This window comes from Myotis daubentonii, chromosome 7 (genome assembly GCF_963259705.1).
Source record: "Myotis daubentonii chromosome 7, mMyoDau2.1, whole genome shotgun sequence".
Taxonomy (NCBI): domain Eukaryota; kingdom Metazoa; phylum Chordata; class Mammalia; order Chiroptera; family Vespertilionidae; genus Myotis; species Myotis daubentonii.
In genome coordinates this window covers 25625199-25642455 of record NC_081846.1, presented here as the reverse complement: position 1 = coordinate 25642455, position 17257 = coordinate 25625199, and positions in this window count along the sequence as shown.

The window sequence follows — 17257 nt, the reverse complement described above, 5'->3', positions numbered from 1 at the left end:
CCAAACCAGGATTATATGAAATGCTGAAAGGTATCCTTTAAGGAGAGGAAGAAGAAGAAAAAGGTAAAGATACAAATTATTTTTTTTTTATTTTTTTAATTAAATCATTATTGTTCAGATTATTACATTTGTTCCTTTTTTTCCCCCCCATAACTCCCCTCCTCCCAGTTCCCGCCCCACCCTCCGCCCTCACTCCCCACCCACTGTCCTCATCCATAGGTGCACGATTTTTGTCCAGTCTCTTCCCACATCTCCCACACCCCTTTCCCCCCCAAGGATAGTCAGTCCATTCCCTTTCTATGTCCCTGATTCTATTATAATCAACAGTTCATTCTGTTCATCAGATTATTTATTCACTTGATTCTTAGATTCACTTGTTCATAGATGCATATTTGTTGTTCATAATTTGTATCTTTACCTTTTTCTTCCTCTTCCTCTTCTTAAAGGATACCTTTCAGCATTTCATATAATCCTGGTTTGGTGGTGATGAACTCCTTTAGCTTTTCCTTATCTGTGAAGCTCTTTATCTGACCTTCAATTCTGAATGATAGCTTTGCTGGGTAAAGTAATCTTGGTTGTAGGTTCTTGGTATTCATCACTTTGAATATTTCTTGCCACTCCCTTCTGGCCTGCAAAGTTTCTGTTGAGAAATCAGCTGACAGTCGTATGGGTATTCCCTTGTAGGTAACTGAGTTTCTTTCTCTTGCTGTTTTTAAGATTCTCTCTTTATCTTTTGCTCTTGGCATTTTAATTATGATGTGTCTTGGTGTGGTCCTCTTTGGATTCCTTTTTTTTGGGGTTCTCCGCGCTTCTTGGACCTGTAAGTCCATTTCTTTCACCAGGTGGGGGAAGTTTTCTGTCATTATTTCTTCAAATAGATTTTCAATATCTTGCTCTCTCTCATCTTCTGGCACCCCTATAATTCTGATGTTGGTACGCTTGAGGCTGTCCCAGAGGCTCCTTACACTATCCTCGCATTTTTGGATTCTTTTTTCATTTTGCTTTTCCAGTTGGATGTTTTTTGCTTCCTCGCATTTCAAATCATTGACTTGATTCTTGCGCTCCTCTGGTCTGCTGTCGGGCGTCTGTACAATATTCGTTATTTCAGTCCGTGTGTGCTTAATTTCTAGTTGGTTCCCCAATATAAGATCGAGGGTCTTATTAGTTTTCGTGTAGATCTCATTAAGTTTATCGGCAGCTTCTAAACAGTTCTTGAGAGACCTTAAAAGTGTGGTTCTGAACTCTATTTCTTCCATTGACAATTTTGTCCTGTTTCTTTGTCTCCGCATTTTGTTATGCTTCCTTGGTGCACCCCTAGTGGTCTTTGTTCGCAGTCTTATAGATAAATCTTGATTGTTGTAGCTAATCCCAGGGAGGGGTTGACCTCCAGGCCAAGTGGCTATGAGAATCAGCCGTGTCAGCAGTGAGGAGAACTTCTGTCCCCTAGGGAGGTGCTAATCTAGCCTTTGCCTGAGGCTATCCGGCAAATGCCTCTGTGCAGGGCTTGGGCGGGGCGGGTCGCACAGGATCAATAGGGTGGGCCGGAGAGAGCAGTTATGGCGGCTCTCAGTCCTGTCCCCAGGGGCTCTGCCTCTCTGAGTCCCAGCACCCGCTGCAAAGCTCGGAGAGAAAGCTGCACTCGCTCTGACCGAAGCCAGACAGTCCCGCTTCTCCCTTTGAGTCTGGGTCCCTAAAGACTCGCCCAGATCTGGAGCTCAGAGTCTGCGACTCCCTCCCGACTGAAAACGCCAACCGCGCCCTCCGCCGCCAGCCCGCTCCGCGCACTCCGCACCTCAGAATTTGACTTCAGCACTGTGCCTCCTCTGAGTGTCCGTATGCGTTTCTCTTTCCTCCTAGTTGTAGGACTTCCACTCAGCCAGCGTTCCTGTGGTTCTGGGTGATGTCCGTTCCGTGTTCTAGTTTCACTTTTGAAGTAGTTGTTCAAAGCAGCAAACTCCGGCGTTAACCTATGCCGCCATCTTGGTTCTCCCGTAAAGATACAAATTATGAACACCAAATACGCATCTATCAACAAGTGAATTAAGAATCAAGTGAATAAATAATCTGATGAACAGAATGAACTGGTGACTATAATAGAATATAGGACATAGAAAGGGAATGGACTGACTATTCTTGAGGGGTAAAGGGGTGTGGGGGATGCGGGAAGAGATTGGACAAAAATCGTGCACCTATGGATGAGGACAATGGGTGGGGAGTGAGGGCGGAGGGTGGGGCGGGAACTGGGAGGAGGGGAGTTATCGGGGGGAAAAAGAGGAACAAATGTAATAATCTGAACAATAAAGATTTAATTTAAAAAATAAAAACTTACTGGAGAAGCCTGTCTCCATTCAAGGTAAGTGGGAGTCACATCCAGGTGCCATTGTCAGGATCCAGGCCCTACAGAAATGCCCACAAGATGGCCTGGTTCCCCAGGAGAAGGCATGCTGCCACGCTGGCCCAGACATCCAAGTGACCTTCAGGGACACCCAGCCAAATGCAGGGAAGAAGGGACCTGGATGAAGAATAAGCTATACTGATAAACGACTTCAGTTTTTCAACTCAAAGTCACTCACAGGAAAGCATTAGAATCAGGTTGGGTTTAGGGTCATAGTGTATCAACATATACTGCAGACGACTTTGCAAAATGAAGGATTTCTGCGATGCACCTAAAGGACACGCCTTGGATGCAAATACCATTTCCTTCTCTTGATTTCTAAAGCACTTTGGTGAAAAGCTTTCTGAAGACATCGTTCATATGCTTTCCTGTATTGTGTTTACTTATATATACTTTTTCCTCTTCATATTAGACTGTTAATTCCCTGAAGACAGAAACTGAGTCTTTTCACCTTGTATCTTCCCGTTCCCCCAGGACTGCACCCTGGGCCTCACTGGCCTTGGATGCAGCAGATGTGGGACACATGAGCACTTCCAATGTGAAGACGGACCCTGGAGGGTGAGTCCGCCTTGCAGCCATCCAGCTATACTGAATTGCACCACCTTGAGCCTGAGTCATTGCTGTTTCTCTGAAAGAAGTAAAAATACATTGTTTAAAATTCAAGATGGCATTTCAGAGAAACACAGATGGCCTTGTGGCAACATAAATAGCAGGCAGGAGAATGGAGACTGCGTTCTGAAGGAAAAAGACAAGGTCACCTTGCCCTCCAGTCTCATTAGTGGAAATAACACTTACAGGAAAGTAACATGTTTTTAAAGATGCTTGGAAGTTTCCTAGGTGATCATGAAATAGCTGGTGGCACTATGAGTTTTTCAAAATGCACAGAGCATGCCCTCTGAGATCAACTCAACTGGCAATTAGGACAAAACAGGGTCATGGAGCTTTTCTTCCCTTCTTTGGCTGCTAATTAGGAGATCCGTGACTTATTGGGGGTTTTTATGTTACCTAATGGGCTAAAACTCTTGATGGTGGTGACTAATAATATTGGTGTATTTGAATTTAATCTTTAACTTGATTTCCTAGGGTGATTAGATGATGCTCAGAGAGACTGGTCATGTTATTCTTTGATAGATTCTTTACATGGTATATGGTAAATGCAGTAAAGCAAGAGGAATAAATAATTTTACCCTCATGCATTCTCCCTGCCCCCCACGTCCGTCAGCAGGCCTGTTGAGGTCAGCAGTCTTCACACACAAATGGGTGTTCCCAGGAGGATGTGCAGGAGTCCACATTGGCCAGTTTGCCTGTGGACCTAATGCCTTTCCTGTACAGAGTTCATGTCAAAAGCTCATAAAGAGGAGTGTAGCCCAACCAGCATGGCTCAGTGATTGAGCATTGACCTAAGAACCAGGTGGTAAGGGTTTGATTCCCGATCAGGGCACATCCCTGGAGTTGCAGGCTCAATCCCCAGTGTAATCAATGATTCTCTCTCATCATTGATGTTTCTATCTTTCTCCCTTTCCCTTCCTCTTCGAAATCAATAAAAATATATATTTTGGGGGGTCGGGGTGTAATGTGGGGATAAGGACACATATGTAATAACTTAATCAATAAAAAAAATAATATATATATATATATAATCTTTTTAAAAAAGAGTAGTGTATCAAAGATGTTTTAAAAACATGAACCCAGAATCAAGTCAAGTAGACCTGGTTTGCTCCTAGCTCTGTCCCTCATCAGCCTCAAGAGAGCTTCTTAACCCCTCTGAGCCTCAGTTTTACTCATAAGTAGAATGGCAATAATGACGGTACCCACCCTGTGATTGTTTTCAGAATTAAATGAAATAAGACATGTAAAAAACTTAGTGGAGTGCTTAATTCCTGATAAATGCTTACAGAACTATTATCATTATTTTATTAATCTCTGAATGTCTTATAACTTAATCATTCTTTACAGGATCTGATCCACTTTGCAATCATTACTCCATCCAGGTAGAGAAGAAGAGATCCCTGCTGGTGGAGGAAAATCACAAGCAAGGTAGTCATATGTACAGAATTCTACCTTCATGCTTAGAAGACAACTCTTTGATCAAGGTTAGTTAGGACCTCACAGGGAGCCTTTAGGATTCTACAGAGGTGACACTGCTAAAATATTGCACATTGTTGTATGTTTATGGTTCCAAATAAACTAAGATCTTTGAAGAGTGGTCCTCTATCAGTCTTGTTCTTTCTACTGCCGGTGGAGAAGGATATCTTGGCCGAGATGTTGCCATAAAAATATAGATGGCAAGAACAAGCTAGTCAAGGAATACCCTGCAAGCTGAGTGGAACTTACAGAGTTTGCATTATTGTTCATAAAAGGGAGATGGTTGGACAGTGGCCATTCATTGGGAAACTCTTGGCTTTTCCCATGGCTGATAAATGGAGATTTTCAACCTTGTTTACCAAGGACACTCTGAAGAGGACACTATGAGAGATGGGCATTTCTTTGAGGCTGATTGACCTCAAAAGAGAGAAGGCATGAAGTCACTTCACTTCAGGTAGATGACAAATACACATCAATATATATAAACCAGAGGCCTGGTGCATGAAATTCGTGCACAGGTGGGTTCCCTAGGCCTGGCCAGCCAGCGATCAGGGCCAATCAGGTTCCCCACCTCTGTGCCTCCTCCTTCCCTCACCACTTGCATGCCACCACCACACAGTTCCCCCCCCCCCCCGCCTCCCCACTTCCCTCCTTCCCTCACTGCCCACACACTGCCACCTCACGGTTCTCTGCCTCCCCACCTCCTCCTTCCCTCGCTGCCCACACGCCACCACTATGTGGTTCTCCACCTCCCCACCCCCCCCCCACCCCGCTCCTTCTCTTGCTGCCCCCATCAGCTGCCACCCACTCCTGGCTCCCCATCCCAGCCTGGGGACTGGCCAATTGGGTAATCAGGACCTGCTGTCTCGGGGGAGGGACCAGGAGGTTGTCCAGCAGGCCTCAATTGGGTGATCAGGGCCTGTTAGCTGGGGGGAGAGATAGGAGGAGGGACCCAGGAAGTTGGCTACCAGCCCCAAGGAGGGAGCTGGCCCTCAGCCCCCCCACCCGCCCCCCCGGAAAAGGGGCTGCATCCAATGCCACCCACCTTTGGTTCCCCATCCCAGCCTAGGAGCCCGGCCCTGATTGGGGCCTGCTGGTGGGGGGGAGGAACTGGAAGGTTGGCCTGCAGGCTGGGGGCAGCTCCTGCATTGAGTGTCTTCCCCCTGGTGGTCAGTGTGCATCATAGTGACTGGTCGTTCTGGTCATTCCATTGTAATGGTCGCTTAGGCTTTTATACATATAGATACCTTTGGCTAGCAAGTCTCGGTGACAGGTCTGACCTGGGCACCAGGGTCATTGGACCAAAGTGCAAACAGAGGGTAGTGTTTATGGCCAAGATGAAGTGGAAGAATTAAAAAGAGGATGGAAACAGTTTGCAATGTGCTCAACAGAAGTCTTCTTAAAATAAAAATCAAAAAGTTATTTTTCTCAACTCTATGTCTGCTCTTATCCTCTCTCTATTTAAATACCAAGTTGTGCCGAAACCGGTTTGGCTCAGTGGATAGAGCGTCAGCCTGCGGACTGAGAGGTCCCGGGTTCGATTCCGGTCAAGGGCATGTACCTGGGTTGCGGGCACATTCCCGGTGGGGGATGTGCAGGAGGCAGCTGATCGATGTTTCTCTCTCATCGATGTTTCTAACTCTCTCTATCTCTCTCCCTTCCTCTCTGTGAAAAATCAATAAAATATATTTAAAAAAAAAAAAAATACCAAGTTGTTAACATTTTTGAAATGGGGAAGTCAGCTTCACTAATTTACAGAACTTCTTCCTGTCTAGACCTACAACTCCTTAATTTCTATTAAAAGTGAGTAAATAATACCCCAAATGCCAGTGTGATGTCCAGGACTGGTCAGAATCATCTGGGGCATGTTTACATATGACACAGGGACTGACCTAGACTCTCCAGGGGTGGGCCCCATTAGTTAAGCACCCCTGATGACTTGTGATAGTGACCAACTTTGGGAATCCCTGAAATAGGCCATATCCATGCTCAGCTTTATAAAGTCTGCACTTGAATGTCATTAATGACCCACCTTAAACTACCCATTGGAAAGCTTACCCAGTAAGTTCCGAAAAGATAACATGATGCCAATATCCAGTCTACTGGATAAGTCTACTTATCCAGGAGTTTTCTTTTCTCCCTCCAAAGTCCTAACACTTTCCACTTAAATTAGCCTTTTCCTTGAGCCATGTCTGAACTTCCCCTGTCTCAAAGTGGAATCCAATTACCTCTTCACACCCTGAAGATGTTTTCAGTTGAGTCTTATAAATGCCACATCAGTTTGCCTTCTGAACATATTGGCTAAATGTCCAAAATAATAATTACTCCAATAGGGACTTGGTAAAATTCTTAATGAGTCCATGAAGTGAGTATCTGCTTTTAAAAAAAAAAAAAAAAAAAAAGGCATTACATTTCAAGCGTGTGTGTGTGTTTTGCAGGGGAGGAATTAATCTTGTATTCCAATGGGAGGTAAACAACCTGACCTTGTATCTAGAAACTGGAAGACAAGTTTCTCCTTTATCATTTGGGGGGAAAATGCCAGGAGTGAGGAGGCAGGAAAGGTTATCAGGGTGAGAGATTAGTGTTGTGGGTTTTTTTTACTAATAATAGTTTTTAAATGGTATAACATGTATAACATGCCTAATCCACCATAAATCATATTTCAGAGAAAAAATCCTTTAACCTTCCATCTTCCTTTGTGGGGAAGAAAGATGTCATGGAAACCATGTCTGTGCCTAAAGCGAGTGACAATGAAAACAACTGTTTCCATGACTCCACAAGTGGATGTCAGCCTCTCCACAGAGACAAGTGTTGAGCATCAGGAATTCTCCCCTGGCTTAGATGCCTTTGTTCACTCTGCCCCAGTTACTCTCCGTCAATAGTCTATCCTCTCACATTCTCCTTCCAGTTTGACTTGACTTTGTAAAGCCAAGTTCAAATCTGACAGCTTCTCCAGAAGCTTCCTCTCCCCTCAGTTAGAAGAGATTTCCTACCCCTGAAAGTTAGCTCCCCAGACCTTGCATTAGAGCTGTAGCTCTCAATCGGGATGATTTTGTCCATCAGGGGACTTGTGGCCATTTCTGGAGAAGACGTTGTGGATTGTTTGCACTGGGAGGGCGCTGCTGGCATCTAGTGGGTGGAGGCCAGGGGTGCTGGGAAGCATGCTACAGTGCACAGGACATTCCCCACAGCAAGGAATTATCAGCCCCAAACATCTGCAGTGCTAAGATTGAGAAATCTTACTTGAGAGTGATTTGTGTGCTGGCTCTGAGGCAGCCAGTGACACAGCTGAGCTCTTCCTCCTCCTTGGCCTTTTCCCTCCTTGGCTCCCAGGACACCACACTCATTGAGCTTCCTCCGACCTCACTGGTCCAACCTCTTGTCGCCTCTGCTAAACCACCACCACCCTCAGTTTCCAACTTCTAAACATTGAGTGTGCCTGAGTTCAATCCTTGGACTTCATTCCTCTGCCCATTCTCACGCCAGTCTATCACTTTAAATATCTATAGACCCACTGGACCCCCTCCCTGAATCTAGATCTCAGCCCAGACCCTTCCCCTAAATTCCAGGTTCATAGATGTTAAACATCTCTCCCTTGGACGTCTCCAGGGCTTCTCAAACTCAGCATATCCTAAACTGAGCTCCTGGTCTTTCCCCAAAAACATGTTCCTTCAAGTCATCTCAGTGAATGGCAATTCCACCTGCCCAGTTGTGCATGGACATAACTTTGCAGGCATCCTTGAGACCTTTCTTTCTCTCTAGCACTCATTCAATCCACCATCAAGTCCTATTGACTCAAAACGTATCCAAAATCTGACCACTTCTCTCCACTTCCACTATGGCCTCCTTGGCCAAGCCACCACCATCTCTTCACCTTGAACATTGCAATCGTCCCTGACTGGTCTCCCTGCTTTACCTCTCTCCCCTTCACAATACAGGAGCCAGAGTGATCCTTTTAAACTGTAAGTCACCATACTATTGTCTGGATCTACGAGTTTTTGTTTGTTTTTCTGTTTGTTCATTTGTGGCTTTCAGTTTTATATCCCACACACGAGTAAAATCATATTATTCTTATTTCTGACTTATTTTGCTTAGCATGATATTCTCAAGATCCATCCATACTGTCGCAAATGGCAGTATTTCATCTTTTCTTATGGCTGAGGAGTATTCTATTGTATATATGTACCACATCTTCATCCAATCATTTATCAAAGGACGTTTTGGCTGTTTCCATGTCTTGGTCACCATGAATAATGCTACAATGAGCATAGGGGTGCATCTATCATAGGGATATGAATAACTGTTTTCTAGTTTTGGGGTACATACCCATAAGACAGTTTGCTTGGTCATATGATAACTTTATTCTTAATTTTTTGAGGAGCCTGCATACTGTTTTCCATAGAGGCTAGGGAGCTGGAGGCAGCAAAGGGTAAAGGGGTCAAATATACGGTGAAAGAAGATTTGACTTGGCCCTCACCGGTTCGGCTCAGTGGATAGAGCGTCAGCTTGCATACTGAAGGGTCCCAGGTTGAATTCCGGTCAAGGGCATGTACCTTGGTTGTGGGCATATCCCCAGTAGGGGGTGTGCAGGAGGCAGCTGATCGATGTTTTTCTCTCATCAATGTTTCTAACTCTCTATCCCTCTCCCTTCCTCTCTGTAAAAAGTCAATAAAATATATTTTTTTAAAAGAAGAAGATTTGACTTGGGGTGGTGGGCACACAATGCAATATGCAGATGATGTATCATAGAATTGTGCACTTGAAACCTATATAATCTTATTAACCAATGTTACCCCAATAAATTTAATTTAAAATAATAATAAAATAAAATGTAGGTAAGTCAGACCATGTCCCTTCTCTATTCAGAATGCTCAATGGCTCCTATCATTCCAAAGTAAAAGCCAAAGTTCTTAGAGTATTTTAGAGTTTTATATGACCATCTGCTTCAAAATCCCTCGGTCTACCCTGACAGCATCTCACCGACTCCTATCCCACACTCCCCTCCTTCACTCTGCATCCACACCCGCCTCCTCACTCCTCCTGAGTCTGCCTGACATATTCCCATCTCAGTGCCTGTGCCTTTGCTGTGCCCTCTGCCTCTAGACGCATCTTCCCCCAAATCTCCATGGCTTGCCCCATCAGTCCCTTAGGCCTTATTGAAGCTTCATCTTTCCAGGGAGGCCTTCCATAGCCACACGATTTGAAAGTGTAGCCCGCCTCCTCCACTTGTCGGTTTTAATCTGTTTTCCATAGTGCACATCACCATTCTTATCGCACTTGTTGTCTAATCATCTCAATAGGATGCATCTCTCAGAGGCTGGGACCTGTTTCCATTGCTGTCTGCCGGGCACCCAGACTAGCGCTGTCCACAGTAAATGCCCAATGAGATGAATGAACGCAGCCCCCGTGAGACTTCAGATCCTCCAGGAACATGAGCTGCTGCTCATCACCGCACACAGCATCTTGATTGCTGCTCATTTTTCCTCTCCCTGACACTGCGTTCTTGTATAGGCAGTCACTGTACAGGGCGCTCTGGTACACATCAGCAAGTAATTTCATTTAATTTATTAGGAGCTCAATCCATTTTTTAATTGAATATTCAATCTGAATGCTTAAGATGTCAAAAGGTATCCTGGCCACAGTGAAGGATTCATCACGCTGTCTCTACCAGGAGTAGGCAGAAGCTAGTGCCGTCTGCCTCCAAGGGCAGGCGTGGGCGGAGTTCTTGCACCATCTGGTGGGCATTCTGGGAACTACACGTACTGAAAGCGTGTCTCCTGGTATAGGTGAAACGTTTGTCTCCTCCCCACCCAAGAAGCAAAGCCATTCCTCTTCTCCTCCCCAGTCCTTGACTTTCCAAACTCTCCGTGACTGTGAGTGGTTTAGGTTGGTGACTCTCACTGTTTTTCAGGAAAAAATTAATCCCCTCCTGGCCCTACAAGGAGAGAACCGAGGCTGCTTGAGGCTTTGGCTTCTCTCATGCTTATTCCTCACTTAGCAGCTTCATCCAATCAACTCCCTAAGTCAGGAAACCCTGTGGGGAACATCAGTCTTTAATCTTTGGGTGGCTGTCCTATGAGACATCATTTCAGTGCATCGTGGGAGGCCGTCCCACTCTCAGTTCCCAAAACTTAATACCCACCAGTCTGGTGGGAATTCGTACCGTGCCTTTTATTCCACTATCAGAAGTAGGTTTTAGATGTAAATCCCCCGGGGAGAGGTAACAACATGATTTCCAATCTTACCAACCTAAGTGACCCATAGCCAACCTACAGGCAGGTGTTAAAGAGTGAGGGCAGAGAACGGCGACTTGTCACTTAGAAGGAGGGTCTAAAGGTAGACACTAAAGGGCAGGGCCTGTGACAAAGAAAGGAGCCTCCAAATTCTACTTCACACACCTCACAGCTTCCCTCCTGCTCAGCCTGCCTAACCAGGGTCATGCTGCGATCACTACCATGTATTGGTGATTGGGAAGAGAAAAGGGTAGATCAACCTTCTGGAAGATTCTACATTCAGATAACTTATAAAGCAATTCTATGACTCTCGAGAACACCAAGCAATATCAACTACAGCCACCAGAGTGTGCCTAGGAAAAGATTGTAGACACTGACCCAGGATTTGTAATCAGCACATGAATTATATGAAAGGAACTTGCATTTCTGAGGTATAGAAGGTTCTTGAATCATGTTAGTCAAGACGAGGGGAGTTGTTTGGTTTTGTGATATTTGTAAAGAAAATGAAAGTGTGTAACCTTAACTAAACTTAAACTTCAGGCCAGTATATCTGAATTTCATCAGAAGCAGAGGGGAAGAAAAGAAACATTTATTAAGAGCCTATTTATGGAAAGTACTGAGTAGGCATATTCCATACTTGTTTATCTAAATTTAATGACTCTCTTTGAGGCCAGCTATGTGACCTGGAACTAGTAGCTTAACATCTCTGAGCCTCATGATTTCCTCATCTGTGAAATCATACCAAACAGTTCCTCAAAAAGTTAAGCATAGAATTACCGTATGATCCATCAACTCCACTTCTGGAGATAGACCCCAAAGAGGCAAAAACAGGAACTCAAACATAGTTGTTCACCAATGTTCAAAGCAGCATTAGTCATCATAACCAAAAGGTAGAAACAACCCAAATACCCATCAATGGATGAATGAATAAACATGCAGTACATGCATATAATGGATTAAACCATGAAAAGAAATGAAATTCTGACATGTGCTACAACATGGATGAATCTTGGAAGCATTATGCTGAGTGAAATAAGGCTGACACAAAAGGACAAATATTGTATAATTCTACTTATATGTGGTACCAAGAATAGGCAAATTTAATTCATAGAGACAAAAAATAGAATAGAGGTTACTAGGTGCTGGGGGGAGAAGAATGAGTAGTTGGTGTTAATGAGCAGATTTTCAATTGGGGATGATGAAACGTTTTCTAAGTGGATAGTGGTAATGGTAGCACAACATTGTGAATTGCTTATTCCTACTGAATTGTATACTTAAACATGGTCAAAATGGTAAATTTTATATTACATATACTTTACTGCAATAATAGATAAGTAGATAGATAGATAACAGTGCTTAGTTATTATTCAGTTATGTCTTTCTCAGTCCCCAAATCAATCCTCCTACTATATTGTCTAATTCCAAATGTATTGAATTGTACAATTGTAGAAAAACTGATATATTTTACTATATGCAAAGAGTATATTAATAGATGTTGTGAGTTAATTGGGGTAGTTTTAGATACTGAAGCACAAAAAGGAAAAACATTAATGAATTTTTCCAAGTACAAAATACAAAGTAGAGAGGGCTCTCCCAGCTTCCCCCTGAGCGGATTCCTTCCTGGACCAGCTCTCTCCCCAGGGAGACCCCGGAAGGCCAGGCAGTTTCTAATCTTCTATAGTTTGATGAGAAAAGGCCCCACGATGCACTTTTTTTCCATTTACAGTGCAGAAGAATGACTTTTCCTCCAAATTTAATTGAGATGGAGCATTCCAAGACCAGGAAAATGTCATGCATCAGATGATGAGTAAGCCAGACATCATGGGAATGACTGTCACAGGACACAGCTATTTGCCAAAAATGTGGCCTATGGGATTTAAGGACCATGTCATGCTGCCCTGATTGATGGTTTTTATTTGGATGAAATGAAACCACTTATTGAGTTTTCTTTTGAGGGGAAAATGTCCAGAGAATATGGGAGGAAGAGAGGACTGCACAGGCAGGTGCACACGTCCACGTGCTCACGGCCACAGGGAGGAGGGGAGGTGCCCCGAACTCGGGGAACTCAAACTCGAGGAACTCGAACTCGAGGAACTCGAACTCGGGGAACTCTGGACCTTACAAGAGGAAGTAGCCTACTCTTCCCAGTGAACCAAAAGCAGCAAGGGATAAAGGATAATAAAATACCTGAGTTATGCTTTTACCTACAAGAAAAGCCAAGACGCCGAAACCGGTTTGGCTCAGTGGATAGAGCGTCGGCCTGCGGACTGAAAGGTCCCAGGTTTGATTCCGGTCAGGGGCATGTACCTGGGTTGCGGGCATATCCCCAGTAGGAGATGTGCAGGAGGCAGCTGATCAATGTTTCTCTCTCATCGATGTTTCTAACTCTCTATCTCTCTCCCTTCCTCTCTGTAAAAAAATCAATAAAATATATTTAAAAAAAAAAAAAAAGAAAAGCCAAGAGGACTATAACTTTGAAGGCAAGTTATAGAGTATGAACCTGTCCACACAGGGCATTTACCATATTTTCTTATCTCTTTCAAATCCCGCAGAAGTGCATGGTCAAAACTGAAAACATAAAAGGCCGTAAAATGGGGATCTAAATGGCTCTCCAGGGGGTGCGGTCATGCTGAGAAATCATACTTGTGAAGGCAGGTAAACATGTGATACAGGAACAAAAGCAGTGAAGCTTAAATGTTAAAGCAACTCGGTGGACAGACATTAACTGAGCACCTGCCCCGTAAAAGGTATTGGACTAGGCTCCAAGAAATAAAGAATAAAACATGATCTCTTCCCCATTCTACATTATAATCTAGTTGTGCATTTTTTAAAATATAATTTTATTGAGTTCAGAGAGGAAGGGAGAGGGAGAGATAGAAACATCAATGATGAGAGAGAATCATTGATCGGCTGCCTTCTGCATGCCCCACACTGGGGATCGAGCCTGCAACCCGGCATGTGCCCTGACTGGGAATTGAACCATGACCTCCAGGTTCATAGGTCGATGCTCAACCACAGAGCCATGCCGGCTGGGTGGTGGTGTGTTTTTTTTAAAAATCTAGTTCCATCAACAGAAAACTATCCCAATTTGAATAGTTCATGAAATAAGTAGTATAGTGAGTGGGAATTCCGATCCTAGATAGAAGGGGGAAATCTGTGTTTAACTCCTCCCCGTCCTGAGTTCTAAAGGACATACTAGTAAACCCAACACAGGGAAAAAAATAAAAGGGGGCTATTGTTGATGAAAACTCAACCAATGTCTGGAAGAAGGAGGAGGAGGAAGACACGTTAAAGCCCAGAGGAAATCACAGCCTGCAGGCTACATGGAAAGGAATACGTTCCATGCAGGGAGCCGGTCCATCCTTGCTGTTTCAAGGGCCTGGCATATATGGAATACTGTTCTTAATATGTTTGCTCACCTTCTTGGCGATGTGTTTTAACCAAGGTCACCTCTCCGAGAAAGGTTGTTTCCCCAGGTAGGGATTTTCCCCTGAAGTTAGGGAGGGAATAAAACCCCTCAACTAAGTGCCAGGCTGGTAATTAATCACTTTAACTATGAACAATTATGCTTAAGCTACATAATCTTTACTCCCTGGAATGGAGATAAGAAACGCCCTAACCTTTGTAATAGAGATTGACAGGATTAAAATGAACTGGTATAAATACAGATGTAACAAGACAGCAAGACACAGGGCTTGGAAGACAGGACCAAGAGAGACAGAGCCTAGGCACAGAACCTACACAGAACGTTCTCTAGGGACAGAAGAACTTCGCTGGCGAGAGCATGCCAGAGGATCCTGGACAGGGACTGGCCTCGGAGCCTGGAGGCGGAGCCTGGCGAGAGAGCATGGCAGGGGATCCTGGACTGAACCTGACTGCGGAGATTGGCAGGAGAGCCTGACTAGAACCTGGTGACTGAACCTGACTGGAGAACCTGAGCAGAACCTCTCTGGAGATCCAGACCAGAACTTGGCTGGAGATCCTGGCTAGGCTGCTGATCAACTGAATGCTGTCTCCATGTCCTTCCTTCTTCGCCGACTCCGTCCACGCTTTTGGGGACCCCTGGACCCGCTGGGGTTGGACCCCGGCAGTTCCAGTAAAAAGCTCCTGTGCTGCTGGTGAGGCCTGGAACTCAGGCCCAGCAGGAATGATGGAGGCAGCGAGATGAAGGTGCATATGAGAAGGCTCTACCCCACTCCCTCACCCAAATCACCTAGAAGCCAGACATCATCCCCACCCACCCCTGGCCCAGCCTAATCCTTAGAGAGCTCTCCAGAAAACAAATCAAATGACACATAGGGGAGGGGAAAGAAGGGGAGGGGAGGGGAGAAAAGGGGAGGGGAGGGGAGAGAGCGGGGAGGGGAGGGGCGGGGAGGCTTAGATTCTGATCTAGTGCAGTTAGATTATTGGACAAAGTCAGCGAAGGTGTGAGTGAAACAGAAACATACTAGGTACTCTGACCCTGAGAAATACACATCTTTTACCCTGGAGAAAGTTAGTTGAGTGGTAGTTTTAGGGTTTCTTGCTCCATGGGAAATAATATTCTCATCCCTGGTGAGTTCAATTTCCAATCAGCCTCCTGCGTTTATCTCTGTTGAGAAGTCACCTCCCACCAGTGAAATTCCATTTGGCTCCTGGTGTGGTCTTTGGGAAGACTGCCATTTCGCTGTTGATATTCATCTCATGTTTGTTTAGCTGGAACAGTGCTAACAATCATTGGACTGATTCATACTATTCTTATGACATAAAGATCAGAAAATCCTTAGTCAACCAGATTAGTGATTTTCAACCTTTTCATCTCGTGGCACACATAAACTAATTACTAAAATTCTGCAGCACACCAAAAAATATATATTTTTTGCCAATCAGACAAAAAGAAAAGTATAATCTTGAGTCATTCACACCAGATGGCTATTGTTGTGTTGGCTGTCATTTTTTTATTTGACAATCTAATGGAAAAGAAGTCTATGCACCTGACTAAATGGTCAGGTATTGCATGTATTAAAAATTCCTGTGGCACACAAGTTGAAAATCGCTGAACTAGATAATGCCATCATGAAGTTGGTGGGTGATGGCATTTCCAGTCATCTAACAATTCACTGGACAAATAAAGCCAGGTGCTGTGTGGATGCTGGAGGTATAGAGATGGGACAGAAAATTTACGTGGCCTAGATTATGGAACCATTAGGAGAGAAGGACATTAGGTTAAGAACCCTAAACGAAATGTAAAATTGTGACAAGTGCTATGAAGGAGGAATATACATGCGGTGCAATTACAGTGTGGGAAGGGGAGCCTGACCTCATCAGGGAGCTCAGAAAAGGCTTCCCTTGAGGAAATGCCTATTGAACTAGGATTTGAAGTAAAGGGGACTCAGTGGAGGAGGAATAAATGGACGTCCAGTGAGGTTTCCAGACCTACCGCTGAGTGAGGACCAGGGACCAAAGTACAGCCCACTGTGGCCAAGTCCTGGAGCAGAGAGAGGCTGGCAAGGCAGGTGAGCACTGGGGCATCGGAAAAAGAGGGGCTACATTCACCTAAGGGCCATGGAATGTCACTGAAAAGTTTGTAAAAGATGTATGATTGGTTGTATGATCCAGTGTCATTGCTGGGTATATATCCAAGAGAACTGAAAACATATAAGCACAGATGGCCATACCAGCATCATTCACTGTAGCCAAAATGTGGAAACAGCCCAGAGGTTCATCCACTGATGAAGGGATTAACAAAATGGCATATCCATACAATGGACTATTACTCAGCACCCCCACCCCCAAAAAAGAAATGAAGTACTGCTATAAGCTACAAAATGGAAGACTCTTGAAAACATTATGCTAACTAAAAGAAGCTTGCCCCAAAAGCCCACATCCTGTATATTTATACTTATAGAAAATGTCCAGAATAAGCAAATACATAGTCAAAAAGGAGATTAGTGACTGCCTAGGGCTAGGAAAATGGGTTAATGAGAGGTGACTGCTAATGAGAATGGGATTTCTTTGGGGGAACGATGGAAATATTCTTCAAATTAGATTGTGATGATGTTTGTACAACTCTGTAAATATATTTAAAATCATGAATTTTATACTTTAAATGGGTAAATTGTATGGTATGTGAATTATATGTCAATAATACTTTTAATGTATGATTAGATTTCTGTTTTGGGAAAATCAGCCTGGTAGCAGTGTGGGAAAAATTAAAGGAGTGTACAAAATCAACACAGTGAGGGGGCTACTTTCACAATCCAGGAGGGTGCTGATGACAGAGTAGACTACAGTGGTCATGGGGAGACAGAGAAAAGTGGACCACATAAGAGGGATTTAGGAAGCATGATACACAGGGGTTGGTACCTGGTTGGCTACCGGGAATAGGGTGAGGGAGGAGTCCAGGATGGCACCCAGGTCCTGGCCAGTTGGCTAAGTGATTGCATTCACTAAGATAGGGCATGCTGAAGGGGGCCCGAGCTTGCTTTATGGACAGGGTTATCGGTGGACTTAGTTTAGAGGGGCTTTTGAGACATTCCAGTAAAGATGTTCAGCAAAGAGACAC